Raw genomic sequence first — 18,380 nt, 5'->3', positions numbered from 1 at the left:
CTGCACTGATTAACTACACTGCACAGAAATATACGTATATCTATGAGGCTGTGGCTTAAAAAAAACAAAAACCAAATGCATTCGTCTTAAAAAATAAAAAAGATTTAAAAGTTAATGTAACAACATTATTACTTTATAATGTTTAATTTTTTGTTACAGAATATACTTCCGTGTCTGAGTGGAAATGAGTGTCAGTTATGATAGCAATTTTCTGGCAAAGAATGTCTTCAGTCTTCAGCGATCGTTGGGTAAGCACTCTGGTGATCCTTAACTTTGCCCTAGACTAGTGGTTCCCAAACTTTTTTGACCCATGGATCCCTTTTTATAGTCAAAACTTGCCCGCGGACTCCCAAGTGAAAAAGCTACATAAATGCATAGTATAAAAATTACAAATTTAAAAAAGCATTTTGTTGAAGAAGTATTTATTGAAATTATAACTTTTGTTTAAAATAAAATTTAAAAAAATTAATAATTTGGATGAACGTGATGAGATGTTATGAGTGTATTTATATCCGGCTCAATGTTTGTGAGTAGCTACCGCAAATCCCCACGAGTAATCTTTGGTTCAGGTCTGCATGAAGAGCCGTTAAGTGTTCGACAGTGAGCAAGCAAATCTTCATCTCTATTTTACAATTTCGAAAGATTTGGAAACTGAGAACGTTCTCCTCTTCCCAAGTTTTGTATTTACAGAAAAAGTTTTGCAACAAACACAGATATTGCGCTTTTAGTTTTGATTAAATTTAATTGGTCACCTGGTTAGTTTCTAATTTCCATAATAATAAAAATGGATCACAGTTTTATTATTTTATATTGAACCTTGCGCGGACCCCTGAATGATACCGGGGACCCCTGGGGGTCCGTATGGACCACTTTGGGAAGCACTGCCCTAGATGAACGTCCTGCTGATTCTTCTCCATCTGCGACTATTGAATCATTGGGGATAGATTTGTAAACGCCATGGAAGAAACTAGTTCATCTATTAGTCAAGGCAAACGCCTCACCTCCAATTGGCCCTGACCCAAAAACTCAGCTGGCCATATGCTTTTTATAAGGACAGCTAAGTTCTGAAAACAGATCCACAGAAAATACTAATCTACTCAGAGCAAATTTGTAGATTGTTGTAGGGAGAAGTGGAATCGATCAGTTAGTCTTTGGAATCGCTATGTTCACAAGGTGAGGTTCCTCTGCTAGACCTACTTTAGGCTAGCCATAAGCTTCTGGAGATAAAATTTTCCTTGTTCTTAACTAATCTAATGCGGGTACTAATCCAGTTTATGTTTAAATGATGCTAATTGTACGTTTAATATAAACTCGCAAGTAAGAGATAAATTTGTCAGGTGGAACTGCAACAATTATTGCAGAATTAAAATGAGAATCGATGTTTGTCCTTTGAATAATTTTTATCAAAACCAAATTTTGAACTAATTTCTCTTACACAATTTAGGCAGGAGATAAAACAGGACCACTAATCAGAGAAATTGTTTTTAAAGTACTGGTAAATAAAAGATTTTGTTTATTTACATTTTCATTTTTTCGTTCAAATTATAAAATTATTGTAGTTTTTTTGGCGGCAGGAGGTTTTGTGCGTTACCGTTCTCCATTGTATATCTGTGTCTGGTGTCTGTACGTGCGACGGTATGTAATGTGGGTAAAAAAGCGGGCCATTATTAGTGTCGGTACAGTACCCACTTGTTGTAATCTTCCAGTCTTTGCTGTTGTGTTGAAGCCGTTACCACAAGATCAAGAAGTCTCCTCTTCTAATGCTTGGGCAGATGACTGGGCACTATCTTTTCTGCGCGCTATGTAAAGGTCAGCAAGCTCAAAGGTCCATAGCGTATCTCTTTCTTTCTTTCTTTATTTTTTTTCGAAAGATTCGTTTTGTCGATATACTAGTCATTATTGCAGATGGTTAAAATTGACTTTATCTTTCTTGGTGTTGGCAAAAGTAATAGTTTTATTTTTATTTGAGGAAAATTTCTATAATTTAATTTTGCCTTTGAAGGCAAAAGTCCAAAATTTAAAATCGTACGATATTGGAACTCAGATCCAAAGTGTAAAGCTCCAAAATTCCACCCCCCTGGAATCTGTTTACTGGAATTATAATTAATGAATACATTTTTTGAGTTATTAAAACTGTCCGGTAGGTCAGTTGAATAAGTGTTGATCGTCTAAAACTGTACGAAAAAGCGTAACGTTAAAAAACACCCAACTTTGACAATTTTTTTCTCTTTTTCTATAAAAGATAAAATACCCAAATTTTCTTTAAAATATACGGCAAATCCTCCTTTATAACTGTAACTGTAATTTTTTTAACATAGATTAAATAGATTTCGAGAAATACGTTGCTGAAAATGGGCAAAAACTGCATTTTGAAAAATTGTTCTTGTTGTTACCTTTTTTTGTAAACAACGTAGCTCCTAAACGCGCGAACCAATTTTCCCCAATGAGGTGTCATTCGATTCGGAATTTTATGTAGATGTGTCTTTTGGGGGTCTCGACGCTGTACATTGAATGGGAGAGGAGTTAGCCCCATGCATGTAAAGCCCATTCCAAAATTATTATTACTAATAACTCAGTAAAAAAAATCACTCGATTGTGATGAAATTTGAAAGGATGAAAGGGTTAGGGCTCCCTCTACTCAACATTAAAACGACGTTCTGCTCTTACAATTATTAAGGGGAAGTTTCACACTTTTAAGATTATCGTTTCGTGAATTTATTTTCTAGAATGAAGTGTTATTTGGTTCAAAAATTGATGTAGATTTGCATTTTTATAGTTCTCGACACTGTATATCTTTAGGAGAGGTGTTTGCCCCACGCATATCAGGCCCTCTCTAAAACTATTTCGAAATTTCGCTCCCAACTTTGCAATAAACTTTAAGAGCTTCTGCTCGCTTAATTAACTATTACTTAACATTCAAATTAAAAAGTCTACACCAATTATATTTTAGGTAAAAGAAAATAAAAGTATATCCATTCTACAAACAAAACAGATGGTAATTATACATTAAAAATGCTAAGTATTAAACTGCAAAGTTGCCTGATAACCTAGGCTGTAAGTGATCTAAATTTGTAAACTGAATTACACATTTACAGGCTATTAAATTATATTTTAAAATATTGTTTTAGTTTTTACAGATTGCATTTTGCTTTTTGTCACTTTATTACACATCGCGTTGCATTAAGGCTGACTCAGCGAAGGGCAGAGATATCCGAACAGCTGTTCAAACGTGTGCATCGTGTAGTTTTTGTGTTTGAAGTTTATGTAAGTGTGCAGTTTGGTGCAAATATGGTTATAATAGGGTTCTGGAATATGTTACAATGTTTTATGGACCTGTTATTTGTTGTTGTAAGAATGTAATTAATTGCTGGTAACAAACCAGTAATTTTTATGGATATCAAGAATACAAGATCAAGTGTGACCTTAAATAGTAACACATTTATTCATTCTCATTATGCTAATCCCATTAATTAGTGCAAAGTTTGGACTTTACGCTGGGATTTCAGTCTCTAGTTAAATACGTAGCCAGGGTTCTTCTGCAGTTCCGCTTCCATATTAAGAGTCGCAAGAGTATGACCAACAAAAGTCAGAGAACAAGCAGTTTCCCGGGCTTAAAATTTATTCATGGTAATTCTCGATCTTCACGTTGCTAATTTAAATTGCATTTTCCAGTGTGTTGATAGTGCATTCTGTAAATAATAGCATGGGAAGTACAAGTGGGAAGTTTTAGGTTGCAATGGATTGAGCTCAATTTTGCACAACTTAGAATTAGTCACTGCGGAGGAATATAAAAGCACCTAAGACCACAGACAGGCTCGGTGAGTCTTCTAAAAACTACTCATCCAAATTTTATACAATAATTCAGAATATGCCATAGCTGAGACGATAGAGAACCCCCGTTCCGATGTAAAGAACTGAAGTTTATCCTAAACATTCGGATTCGCTGCGCGAGTAAACCTTGATAAAATCCCTGAATTTTTACTTTTTTAAAAAGTTATTTATAGTGTAGGTTTTCCGAGGCACTGATCTTCTTTACCTCAAAATTAATAAAGCTTGGTAGACTGCGGTGGGCAGGGCACATAGCTAGGATGAGTGAAGATGAGATTCCTAAGAAGGTGCTGGAAGGAAACATGCAAGGATCCAGGAGGGTAGGCACACCAAAGCTGCGCTGGGAGGATAGTGTGGCAAAGGATGCTGCATGTATGTTAGGATTCCGAAACTGGAGGGCGGCTGCGCAGGAAAGAGACGCCTGGCGGGCACATCTTGAGGAGGCCAAGACTCTGCATGAGTTGTAGCGCCAGTTAAGAAGAAGATATACTTTACCTCAGCTTTCTTTCTGGTAGTAAAATGGATTGTGTTTCTTTAAGCGAAAAGCTCTGAAAGAATAACTTAAACCAGCTTCATTCCTGCGGTGAATTTTATTGACCCAAAAAAGTATCTTGCCATATACGAGACAGTTTGCCTCGTAGATAGTCAGAAGCTGCTTTGGCGTCGGAATTAGGGAATGCGATCCATTTTTTTCGGAAACCCATCCATCACCAGATCCTGCGCAGTATCCGTCAATCTCAATCTTGTTGATAAATAATACGGAAATGAAAGTCCACGATAACATGAACCACCCTAAAATTTAAAAAGCTGTTATTTATTTACTTCTCTCTCTCAATGTCTAAAAACTACAATTATCTATATTTATACAGGTCATTTATTCCACCCACAAATAACTATTTACCTTATATGGCGTCATTTGCCTTCATTTTTTTTAGCTTTTCTTTTCATCAAGATCAATTATGAGAGTACCAAACGTAACAGTCAAAATTAGAGTACGAGGTACAAAAGATTTACATTTAATATTCTTCAAGGTTGTCCTTAAGTCACTGTATCTAACCAACTCAATGATCTAAATAGTAAATATTACCTCATTAGACATAAAACTAATGTGAAAATATACTTTTTTTTAATGCTCTTTCAACAGATATGAATTTTCTACAAAATGTCATTAGAAACGGTTAACAGTTAGACTTCATTTTTTTTTTAACATGTTACTTTAAATGCCTCGGTTGTTTGATGTCCCACTGTATATGGAAGATAATTTGAATGCTAAATTCCATTCAAAAAAACGAACATAAAACAAAGAGTAAAATTTAATAAACTACTTGGAATAAAAAAAAGCAATCATTTACCTGTATATGCTACTTTATTCTAGCGTTCTACGCAAATCTACTGGAAAACAGGAGTTCTAGAAAAGAAAAACATGACTTTTAGTATCTTCCTTCAGCAAAAAATTAATAAATAACATGTTCGGAAAAAGGAGCCGACACTTTTGAAGTTTTACCGGATCCGCTTGTTAAAGAAGTAAATTCTAAAGCTTTAGTTGTTTTCCGTCCAGGTTGTGCATAATCGTTAAAGAGTATAACCTAACATTTATGCACTTCTTTATTTCTAACTGCAGTTTATGTTTGTTTTCATAAACACAATAGTTTAGAAGTTAGCTCTACGATGCTGGATAATGATCGCCGATTTTATTCAATTTTGCTATATTTTCTTTGAGCATATTTACACCGTAAATCATATTTAAAAGCATGGTTGAGAGTTGTGACATTCACTGCTAAAGGCTATGTTCCGCCCAATTCTTCATGTCATACAGGAAACGGATTAGGAAACCATCACATACAACAGGGTTGTCAAACTCAATTAAAATACGGGTCATTTTCTGCAACAGACAAGATTCACGCGGGCTACATCACATTTACAAATTTAATTGGATAGGGATGATTCCTAACATCACCACCCAGAATGCTTCAGAAATCTAGACGAACTGGTAGCCAATTCGGTGATATTCCCTTGTATTTTACTTTCCATTTTCCATATGAAGGCTACCCTTTATGTTTATTTTAGCTCTGGCCATATAAGTAGATGGCAATAGATTGAGATGACACAGTCAGAAAAAGTCGAAATCTAGACAAGGGTTGACAAACTCATTTAAAAGTCGAACAATTATATACAACAGGCAAGATTCACGCAAGAATCTAATTCAATTTACAAATTTAATTTGATAGGTATGATCCACAACATCTGTACCCGGAATGCTCTTTTTAAGGTTTTTATCATTAGGATCAGTTTACATCACGTGACACGGAGAGTTTCTAAACATCGCCGGAAGTTGTCACCGCGTTTACACAGGCCCACTGGTCCCCTGGAAAGGCACTGGGTCACGTGAATTAACTCTCCAGTAGTTGAAAGGTTAACGAGGGAGGTAATTGTTTGGTACGGTATTGCCTCGATCATCCTTAAGCGCTATTTTCTTCATTTTTTATCTTTTCACTTTATTTCAGAACACCGTGGGCCACTTAGAGAAGATATTGGGCAAGCATGTGTTCATTCGCACCAGAGATTGGTTATCCCTGACTCCCAGCTCACCTATCTTGAACAACCCTAAATATAAAGCGTCTTCTTAAGCACGAACTCTTTGAGCAGTTATTCTCGTACGAGTGGAGAACCACGCATGAGCAAGAGGCTGAGAATACTACAGCTTTTGATATAGTTCATGAATATTTCGACCTTTTACATTCAGCACACAGTTCTCAATAGCTGTAATTGTAGAACTTGCAGTTCCCATAAAGTACGTAACACTTCTTTTTCTTTTTAGCATTTCTGAAGGTTGCTGTTTTTGAGAATGGTGAAGGAATAATCGCAAATGGATAGCTACTACTGTTGATAAGATTCCACGATGTAGCTTTTTACGGACCGAGTAGTACGTTTGAAAACCTTTTTTATTTTTCAACATAGTCTCCTTTTGGGCTTATACACTTTGTCCAACGCTGCTCTAGTTTGTTGATCCCTTCCGAATAATAGGATTTGTCCAAGTCTGAAAAATAGCCATTCGTTTCTGCAACCACCTCCTCGTTTGAATAAAATCTTTTTCCCGCCAGCCATTTCTTCACATTGGGGAACAAATAGTAGTCCGAGGGAGCCAAGTCTGGAGAATAGGGAGGATGTGAAACGAGTTGGAACCCTATTTCCATTAATTTTGCGACCACAACTGCTGAGGTGTGAGCTGGTGCGTTGTCGTGATGGAAAAGGACTTTTTTTGTGGGCCAATCGTGGGCGTTTTTCTTGCAGCTCGGTTTTCAAACGGTCCAATAACGATGAATAATATGCACCTGTAATAGTTTTACCCTTTTCCAGATAGTCGATGAGGATTATTCCCAAAAGACAGTCGCCATAATCTTACCGGCCGAAGGAACGGTCTTCGCCTTTTTTTGGCGCAGATTCCCCCTTGGTAACCCATTGTTTAGATTGTTCTTTGGTCTCAGGAGTGTAGTGATGTATCCAGGTTTCATCCACAATGACGAAACGACGCTTAAAGTCCTGCGTATTCTTCTGGAACAGCTGCAAACCGTGCTTGCAATACTTCACACGATTTCGTTTTTGGTCAAGCGTGAGCAATTGCGGCACCCATCTTGCGGATAACTTTGTCATGTCCAAATGTTGATGCAAAATATTATGTACCCGTTCATTCGAAATGCTCACAGCACTAGCAATCTCACGCACCTTCACTCTTCTGTCATCCATCACCATATCATGGATTTTATCAATGATTTCTGGAGTAGTAACCCTCAACAGGGGCGTCCAGAACGTTCAGCGTCACTTGTGCCCATATGGCCACTTTGAAACCAAATTTTGAAACCACTTATAAACTGTTCTAATCGAAGTTGCAGAGTCACCATAATGTTTATTAAGCTTCTCTTTAGTCTCCTGAGGCGTTTTGCCTTTCATAAAGTAGTGTTTAATCAACACACGAAATTCTTTTTCGTCCATTTTTTGAAAATCACTCGACTTCCTCGATTCAAACGAATGCCAAACACAAAGAAATAGACCGATCTGGCTGAAACTTGGTGTGTGTTCTTCCAAGAGATGCTACTAACTAAACATAACCTCGATACGCGCCAGTGGTGCTATCTCTCTGACTTTGCTCGGACTTTTTAAACGACCCTCGTAAGTGATGAGAGACAAAAAAAGATTAATTGAATATTGTCTAGTTAAATGACTTGCATTAACACTAAGGAGAGATAATTTTAATAAGTAAACTAACTATGGAGGGTATGGGCTAAATGTTACACATTAAAAAAATCAAGAGTGTACAACTCGTAATGATGTACTCGAAGAAGAAGAATAGAATTCAGAATACCTGTATGCCACGTTCAGTCGGGAATCTCTTCTTAGAGGACGACGTTAATGGTCTCAAACGGCTATTGAAGTTAGCAGATCTACTTGAAGTATCTCTATCGGATCCGTTGATACAATCTTAGAACTCTTTGTTCAGTGTTCTCACCTACAGAGACTCAGGAAAATTTTAAAGAATAAACAAAGATTAATATACAAAAAATATTCCACCCACCGAAACGCAATGCGTGCTCTGATATTACGTACTTGATGTTTTCAAAGAAAAGAAAATCTCAAAATATAAATTTTTATATACCAAAAAAAAAAAAAATAAGTAAAACGCACAATACTACTTATAATAATAAAAAAAAAAGTAGTTAAGTCATTAACACAGAATAACCAGAAGTTTCACAGAAATTATAACCAGTAAGAGTTTTATACCGTGAGAACAACCTGCACTAAACTTTTTAACACTGCAATTACCTTCCCCAAGATGTTACAATGACGTAGACAACTGCTAATATAGAGGACACAAATTGTGTGGTTTGGATTTATGTGTGTGTAAGTTAACTAAGCGAAGAATGTTTTTTTTTTTTTTCATTTTATTTTATTATTATGTTTTAGATTGCAGAGCGGACAAAATGATAAAAAAGAAATTAAATTGCCTTTAAAAGTTAAATATTACATTGGAGTAGAAGCAACTTTGTCACTCCGCTTTTACGTTTGACATATTTAGAGTGGGCTAGAGTCTATTTTTGCTTGGGTCACGCAATAAAAGTACTTCTATTTTACAGCCAAAGATATAGGTGAATCGTCTTTTTTAGTATAATTTTTTTTCAAGGCAAATTAATGCTAACATAATATAAATGCTAGTAGAAAGACACCTAACCTTTGTACAATTGTTTTCTAAAACCTAGAATAATATCCATCTCTTAACCAAAAATTTTTGTTCCTAAATCGGGCCGCATGTGGCCCACATTGAATATTTTTATAACCCACCCATATTCATCTTAATTTTACAAAATTTCTTTATCATCTACAAATAAAACTGACTAAGTTACATTTTAATTATTGACTAAAACACATTTTTTGAAACATCAGAAACAAAATAGATTAATACAACTTATATCATACCCCATTTCGACTATGGTTGTTTAGTGTATGGCGGTCTTTCTGGTGATATTGAAGCTAAGCTTAAGCGCCTCCATGAACTGCTTCATAAGATTTATTTTCAGCATTTCCAGAGACTCTCGCATTTTGCACTGCTACGATGAGTTGAAGTGGCTTTTTCCTGTCTATCGCCGCCAATATTTTTTGGCTTCTTTCCTTTTTCAAGTCATCCAGTCTCAAGGCCTTCCTATATTTTTCAACTCCTTCCTATATTTTAATCCTCCATCCATTCCCGTAACACTAGATCTCGCTCATCTGATCTCTATATTCCCTCTCACCGTACCTCATCCTTTGACAAGTCCTTCCTAATACGTGCTACCTCTCTCTGGAACTCCTTGACATCATCTGTCCGCCATGCTCCTACCCTATCCATCTTTAAATCCCGTCTATTCAGTTATCTCCTTTCTATTCAGCTTCCTCCGAAATTCTAATTGTTTTAATTTATTTCCTTAATTTCTGCTGTTATTTTTATTTTCACTTTTGTAAATACTTATTTATTTATTTAATTTCTGTATAATCACAGGCCAAACTGTTAAGGCCTCTATTTGTACCTGTATTTATTCTTAGGGGACAATTGTCCCAGAATAATAAATTTCTTTTCTATTTCTATTTCTATATCAAAAAAGACAACTTTCAAATTTGAGAAATGCGGTCACAAAAAAATTGTGACCGCATTTTGATCAGCGAATAGTTTATTAGGGAAATAAAATTTAGAAAACATAAAGTTACACTGAAACATTCCGAAAATATAGACAACTGTAGTACTCATTTAGCTTTACAATTGCCCACAATTCCAGCTTTCTAGCTGTATTTTTTAAGAAGATATACCTAAGGTGGCAAAGTTTGAGAGATTTACATTGACTTCATATTTCGAATTACTATATCTCCTGTCCTATTGGAGTTATCTCTGCGAAAATACAGTCAATTATAGTACTCATTTAGCTTTACAATTGCCCACAATTCCAGCTTTCTAGCTGTATTTTTTAAGAAGATATACCTAAGGTGGCAAAGTTTGAGAGATTTACATTGACTTCATATTTCGAATTACTATATCTCCTGTCCTATTGGAGTTATCTCTGCGAAAATACAGTCAATTATAGTACTCATTTAGCTTTACAATTGCCCACAATTCCAGCTTTCTAGCTGTATTTTTTAAGAAGATATACCTAAGGTGGCAAAGTTTGAGAGATTTACATTGACTTCATATTTCGAATTACTATATCTCCTGTCCTATCGGAGTTATCTCTGCGAAAATACAGTCAATTATAGTACTCATTTAGCTTTACAATAGCTCACAATTCCAGCTTTCTAGCTGTATTTTTTAAGAAGATATACCTAAGGTGGCAAAGTTTGAGAGATTTACATTGACTTCATATTTCGAATTACTATATCTCCTGTCCTATTGGAGTTATCTCTGCGAAAATACAGTCAATTATAGTACTCATTTAGCTTTACAATTGCCCACAATTCCAGCTTTCTAGCTGTATTTTTTAAGAAGATATAAGGTAATAAAATTTAGAAGTTTTACATTTCCAGCTATTTCGTCAATCAGTCTTTTATCGATTCATGGTGGTGGATAATTTCATAGTGTGAACGTTGCAAAATGAATACAAAAATTTGATTTAGTAAAATTACAAATACTTGATATAGACAAATCATGCGCTGCGTTTCAATAGTGTGCACTATATGCAGAAAACGCAAATAGACAGAAATTATACAACAACCTATTAACCTTTCAGATCTTTACTGAAATAACATTTAATTGCAGTCAGTGATTACTTCACCTTGATAATGACACGCTCAATAAATAAAAACATATTAGTAAAGAATTGTGAAAGGTGAATTATAGTAATAATAGTACGGACACAATAGAACCACAAGTTATTACCATCTACTCTGGCTTTACCATCACCATGATAGAATTAGATCGGATTATAATCTAGACAAGAGGTTTAGATCGTTGCGGGTAGGGAGTACATTGACGGCGGCGAGAGGCGGTGCTGCTCCAGATGTGGTTTTAGTTCCCACAACCTGTTCACCCGCACGAGGCATGCACGCGTGTTGTACGTATGGGCTATATCTATATAATACAACATATACGGACACTAATGGCCGGGTAACGCCCAGTTGTTTTAATAGGCAGGCACGTCCTAAGTTCGGGCCAACCATAACCATGTGTACCTAGAGGCCGGAGGTCGGACAGCTGGGGTCACTACTTCGTGGCCGCGATTTAACTTTTTACGTTTCCAAAAAATAAAAAACGATATTAACATTTCCAAAATTAAAACAAGGACGTATTATCTTGCAAAGTTTTATTTACTTCTCTGATGTTAGCAACGAGATTTTCTATCAGAATCTATAAAACCTTTTATTGAAAGTAAGTAAAGTAAAGGTTAGAGGCGGGGCCCGCAAAGCATTTTGGAAAAAAAGTCGAAAATTAACTTAATACTTCCTCTTTTAACAGTACGGAAAAGCAACGTCTCAGATAATACTCTCGACCTGTCTCAAGGTCACTAACTATTAATTGCCAAAGTTAATTTGAATAAAAAACATTCTAATACTAAATTGTAATTAAAATAGCAAACATTAGACAGAAATGTCTTTGGATTTGATGCAATTCTCTTGTAATTAAATTCAAAAAGAGACAGCAGACATGTGCAGTTATTTTTAAAAGCATCTATAAACATTAGATCTATGGATGGCCCCGTAACTTCCCACGCATCTCTTTTACATGACAACAGTGTCTGCCAGTGTTCCTCTCTAACCCGTTGCTACTGGTAACATATAATTACTATCGATGTATCGACACAATAAACAACTTCACTTACACATAACTAACCTTTCGCTGCTCTTTATTTCATTGCCTCTACCTTTAACCTTCCTCATTCCTGCACTATCGGCCAACTTCATTGGAACTAGTTCTCTCACTATTATGTCATGAGAAGACTATCTTCTTAAACCTAATACTGATTTTACCGGAAGAGGCTTTGCTGCTCTCCGCTTAAAAAAGAACTAGATTGAGAATGTCCCACTTGAAATTTGTTTACTGCCTGCAACTCCACTTAACGAGAAGAGTCGAATTTTCAAAATGGAGATTATGCTAGAAATACTCGCTTTAAGCATGGATTCAGTTTCCCAGACACTGTGACGAGATCTTCTTGTAAAGCAAAACCTAATCTTATAGAAAAGGATTATGTTTTTCTATCAAATAACCTCCTTAACCTACTGCTATTCTTATAGTAATGCACATATTTTCATAATACTAAAACTACTTATCATTAAAAGTAGTTGGGTATTACACTTCGAAGTTTCTGGCTAGCACTTATAAATGGATCGGTCATGCAGCGAGAACTTAGTCTTTTTCACTTTTAGAACTCATCTGACGTACAATCCGACTCTTAGATAACTAAACTCTATCACAGAATAAGTTTGCCAGCAAGATGCTTATAATAAAAAACTATAGGTACACGTTAGAGCAGTTATATTGAAATGCAGACAAAAGCGTCTTTAACAATGGAGCGGAGAAATTCATCTCCATGGAGTTTGTAGCGTCTCAAAAACTCTTGCCCGGCCTCCACTCGATTCAACTTGTGCTAGTCTGTCAGTTGTTTTGGGACCCACCTCGCGGACAGTTTCCGATATCCGAGAGTTTCTGTGATAGTTTCGTGTAGCAGAGATCTGGAGATTTGCGGAAACATCGCAGAAAGTTCATGCACAGTCAATCTGCAATCGTCACGGAGCGCATTTTCGATTTTTTCCACAATTTTGTCAGTAACAATTGAAGGTCTTCCGCTTCTCTGATCATCATGCACAGACGTACGACCGTTTTTAAACTCGCTTGACACCACTTGAACACACTCTTACGATTCGTAGCTTTATCACCATATGCAGTTTTTACCTCATTTTAAACCTCAACCGGTGTTTTTCCCTCCCAAACGAGATAACGGATGACGCCGCGTATTTCGCACTTGGCGGGAGATTGGATTGACATTTTTCTCGAAACCTGTTGTCGTGTCGACAGTTCTCAACGTACTAACCTCGAACCGGTCTCATTGCGGAGGGGAGGAACTACACTGCCGTGTAGCCAACCTGTCGAAAAGAAAATCCCTCCGGCGTGAGAGCCTCAGTACACTTACTTTCTGGACATGCCTCGTAGTATTCCAACCACTTCTTAAAAAGCACAGAAAACTTTGAAGGGAAGTTTAGGATTGCAGTTCATTAGAATCCCCAAAAAATCAATCAAACTGATTCCTTCCTTCTTCCCTTAAAACATTTTATTCGTTTTCAGCTGATCTCAAGTACTCCTCAGAACATACAATATTAAATCATAATTTCAGGAATTTGACGCGACCGCAATTGCTTGCTTGATTAAGCTGCATAAATCCCCAGACTGTAACTTAGTTTCGTTTATATGGTGCAATTTTTTAAAATAGCAATCAGCGAAATACAAACAAATATTGAGCGATTTTGGTGGCCGAATTCCTGAGATATTGATATAAATATTCAAAGTCGGTAGTAAAGAATTATTATTTTTTTTAACTCAAGTTAAAAAGCACGACCAAGATAAATGTGAATATGGATTTTTAATTGCAAATTTCCCTTTAAAAAGTCATTCTATTTAAGAAGCTTATGTAATGCCTATAAAAAGTAAAAGGTGAGACAAGTAATAAAGAAATTAAGCAGAAACTCAAATGATGTCAACGTATTCTTAGAACATAGCACAAAGAATTTGACCCATAGTCTACAGTCTTCCTTCCTTTTAAGTTTCAAGTCGCTCGCCATCTTTAATCTTCAATATTCTCTTTCTCTGAGGTTCCCGTGAACATTTCTTCACTTCAGTTTACATTCTGACTAACCCTTTTTTTGCTGAATGACACACAGCTTCGCCTCTCACACTCTGATTGTCTCAGGCTTTTCGAAGTTTCTATAACTTAAAGTGTTGTCTCTCTCTGAACAACAGGGTAAACCGTGACCTCCAAAGTCTTTAAAGTTAAACCAGGATGTTGAAGTGCTTCCGTAAAATGAAACAGGAATAAAGTCACAGAATTAATGAACAGTCCCTTCTTAGCATAATGTCTAGTTAACAGATAAGGAGAAAACCCCACAAAAACAAAAATAATAAATACCTAAATAAAATAAAAATAAATACGTAAATAAAAATTAGGTCGCTTTTATTGTTTAATAATGTCCTTTATTCATGGAAAATGGATCATGGATTTTGGATTGATCCGGATAAAAGAAAAGAAGAAACATAATTGCCTATTTAAGTCAGAATTTTTTATTTTTTAAATTTATTGCAATACTTTCGACCTTGGAACTAGGTCACCATAATCAGGGCTTTTATTTATTAACCATTATAATATTATGTGAATATAAAATATAAAATTCACTTTTTATAACAAAATTTTAAGCTGAATAAAATTTCAAAAGTTGGTCACACTGCTTAGATATAACCTTCCTTTACCAGCTGAGATCGGCCTGGCCAGTTACCGGCGGCCATCTTTAACTCGTTCGTGTGTCTCTTTTTTTTAAAGTGATTTTTTAAGTGAATATTATTGCGTGTTAAAGTGCATTTCTATTTTATAAATTGTGTTTAAGTTATACTTAAGTGCGTGATATACAGTTTTAGTGTGAATTATTTTAAATAGTGTCAAGTGCTATTGGACTGGTGATCTACTGAGATGCTGATGGACTTTTATATTATTTAAGCAAGGTAAGTCTTTATTATCAATTATTTATTTTTAATTTCAATTATACTTTTATTATTCTTGCATGAAATTAGCATGTTATCAATTAATTATAATAATTTAATATTTACGCCAAGTCTTGACTCGTTCTGTGTGGGTTAATTCTTTAATTTTCAGTACTACAAGAAGTATTTAAATTGATTTCAAAACCCTTTAGTATATGTGTTCTTCAATCTGTTCATTTAATTAGACCATAAGTTCAAAAATAGCATCCGTTGTTTTTCTAGTTTTTTTTTAACTGATTTTTAAAGCTTTCTGATGTAGTCTCTGATATTTTCTCTTCAATAGAACTTAAGTACAAAATTTGTGTTCTTTGTTTTCTCAAATTTTTCTTTGGAATGGTTTTCTGTTTCTATTTCATGCATCATTGATCTTACTTTAACGACTATAAGTTCTAAATTAGCGTTTTCATTTCCCCAAATTGGAATGTTTCTATTCCTTTTTAATCTATTCTTTAATCTTTCTTTTTAATGAACTATAAATTCAAAATTATCATTCAATGTTTTCCCAAGTTCTAGGTGTAGGAATCCTAAACCCTTTAGAAATTCTTTTTGAATGGGCTGTGATGAAATTATTTAACTCAACTCCTTTTTTGATATATTTCTTAATCTTACCTTTTTAGTTATTTATAGGTTGAAAATTGGGATTTGTTTTGTTCTCCCAAATTGTTTTTAGGAAGTATTTTGTAGTGTTTTCTTTTAATCGACTATGTATAAGTTTTAAATTATTGTTTGCATGAATTTGTGTGGAATTAAGGCTGGAAATAATTTCTGGTTCTGGAAAAAGACGGAAGTAGATAGTACCAATCCTTCAATGTGAATGACTTTTTTTTTTTTGTACAAATGCTGAAATAAAACTAAAGAATCCTAGTAGGTATTTAAGGGCGAGTTCTGTGCTTAGGTAATGTTTTAGAATTGTAAAATGGAAGTTATGAGAACGTAAGCAGGAAAACTGAATCGTACCTAGTTCATTTGTGCTGGGAAATAATTGCTGTTTCATTAAATATTGATGAATAAGTGATTCTAATCGTTTAACAAAATACTGCGTAAATAAATATAATCTTAAATAGAACACTTTGAATAGTAGAGAACATATTATATTCATTATTTTTGTTCATGAGATTTGCTCAGCTGTGTCGGTGTGTTTGGTAGGGAATGACTTTAAAGAGTGTAACAGGGTTATAGTTAATTTGGACTTTCATAAAGTATTGGCGAATGGATTTCTGTTTGTATATTTCTAAGATTGAATGTTACTTTTTCTCCTATATGTAGCAGAGTCATTGTGTTGTTGATACTGTCCAGTTGGTGACCGTGTATGATAAGGAGGTTTGCGTAAGTTGTGTTTGTACGAGCGGATGTGTTCTTTGTATCTGTCTTGGATTTTTCTCCCGCTCTAGTCAGTATAGGTACTATCATAGTCTGGACAAACTAGTTTGTAAATACCACTATTGTCATAAGGATTGTTAGTTTCGATTTGTGCACTATTTCTCAGTTTGTTGTTGGATCTAAGCGCGGTTTTGAGGTCTAGTTTCTTGGAAAGGTTATTTAGTTTGTAGGTCTCATTTCCGATGTAAGTCAAAGTGGTGAATATGTTGGGTGCGTTATTGTTTTGGCCTTGGTTTGGACAACGTTTGTTTGTACTTAGTACAAATTATTATCAATGTTTGTGGTATAACTGCTATTGTGCGAATGATGTTGAGTTCTCTCTCACAGTTGGTCAGTACAAGAGGTTTAGTTTTCTATCTGTCAGATGTCTGAGTGCGACTAGTTTATGTTGAATAGGATGGTAGGAACTGTTGTGTATAATAGTGTCAGTGGACCTGGGCTTTCTGAATATTCCGAATTCTAAGTTATCTCTAATGGTAAGTGTGAGATTCAGGAAGTTAAGAGTTCTGTCGTTTTCATATTCATGTTAGGACGATGTCTGTTTAGTTAAGAAAATAATTTACATTTACATATAGTTTGAGTAGAGTAAAATAAAATTTGGCAGGAAGAAGAAATGACAGGGGAATAATTGCAATCGTAAACAGCCTAATTATTCTAGATTTATCATTTGATATATTTAAATATTAAAATGGCCAGCATAAGGGTCTGTGACATCTAATAAATTCTAAAAAATATTAATGAAAATTAATGCAGTAAAATTACTTAAAATGGTATTATTATAAAATTTATATAAAAGCTAAAGCTTTTTCATTCGTTTCTAAATGACTGAAATTACAAGATGAAGTATGAATGAAATGATGGATAATTTCTGATTTGTGTACCTTTTGGCGTTTAATCAACCCTTTTTTAACTAAAGTTTTTGTTGAGGAAATAGCTGATGAAAATATTTTTCATAATCAAAGCACGATGGGCTTATTTAGTTTCGTCTTCCATCCGCAGTCAAAATTGTGATTTTGTTTTTAATTGTGGGGTTACTGTTCGCCGTGGGTCTAGTTTTTTCTTTATTCTTATTCTTATTCTTTATTCTATATAAACAAGAGTACATTTTCTCCTGAAGAAAGAAGGAATAAAAAACGTAATTGAATTAAAGGTGCGAAATAAGTATATACATGGTAGGCGAACCCATTATTCACTGAGCAAACTAGAGAATTGTACTTTAAGTTCATTGGTTCAGTGTGTGTGTTTGTGTGTGTAAAAGTAAAGTGTGAGCACATGCGTGTCCTATTAGGCGCGGGCGGGTGATCTATGATCCCTCTGACTATCCCATTAATAGTTTCCCACAGTGAGAGGATAGTGCAGACGGTCCAGTCCGGTCCGAGGGATAGTGGACAGCAATTAAATAGTGTGCTACAAAACTCACCTGGCCAACCAGTACACAAAGCTGGCTCTATACCACCTACACTCTACACACTCATACACTGGACATGTCTCAACTTGCACGAGACCAGCATGTTCTGGGTACCTAGTTGTTCCTTATTTCAATGTTCCTTATCTTACACACAATACCATTAAGTACAATTAATATACCTGCTTCAAATTAATACCAGCCTTCCAGCAATATTCATTTATTTCTGTGTCTAACTTACAAGGAAAACTAAGAAAAATTATGATTATGTTAAATTTTCTTAAATAGAGTTACCTATTCACGGGAAACTCAGGCATTTAGTGACCGACAAATAGGTTTTTAGAGTATGGTAACTAAGATTATTTAAACTAACTTTAGAGTAACTGTTCTTGGGTTTAACGGAACCACAGCCAATCAAGGCATTCTAACTCAATTGGAAATGTCTAAGTCAATTGTGGAAATGTTTTAGTTATTGCCCGAGCTGAAACAACATGACGAAGTCCGACGTCA

At 35.1% G+C, this 18,380-nt stretch overlaps 1 protein-coding gene across 2 annotated transcripts in view; it reads left to right on the top strand.

Annotated features, from left to right (window-relative positions):
• LOC141445989 (uncharacterized) overlaps positions 1-18,380 on the top strand; it is a 403,642-nt gene that overhangs the window by 111,961 nt on the left and 273,301 nt on the right. Inside the window, exon 2 of one of the 2 annotated variants that reach the window (XM_074112314.1) lies at positions 160-248. The gene's annotated coding sequence lies outside the window, so the exon portion shown is untranslated. Of the gene's footprint in view, positions 1-159; positions 249-14,859; positions 15,047-18,380 lie in introns of those variants that run through there. The other variant, XM_074112315.1, reaches the window with a different exon arrangement.

The sequence above is a fragment of the Rhodnius prolixus genome, unplaced genomic scaffold, assembly GCF_049639745.1.
Source record: "Rhodnius prolixus isolate KJV_2025 unplaced genomic scaffold, Rpr scaffold_1, whole genome shotgun sequence".
NCBI classification, from domain to species: Eukaryota; Metazoa; Arthropoda; class Insecta; order Hemiptera; family Reduviidae; genus Rhodnius; species Rhodnius prolixus.
This window is presented reverse-complemented; position numbering and strand designations above follow the sequence as displayed.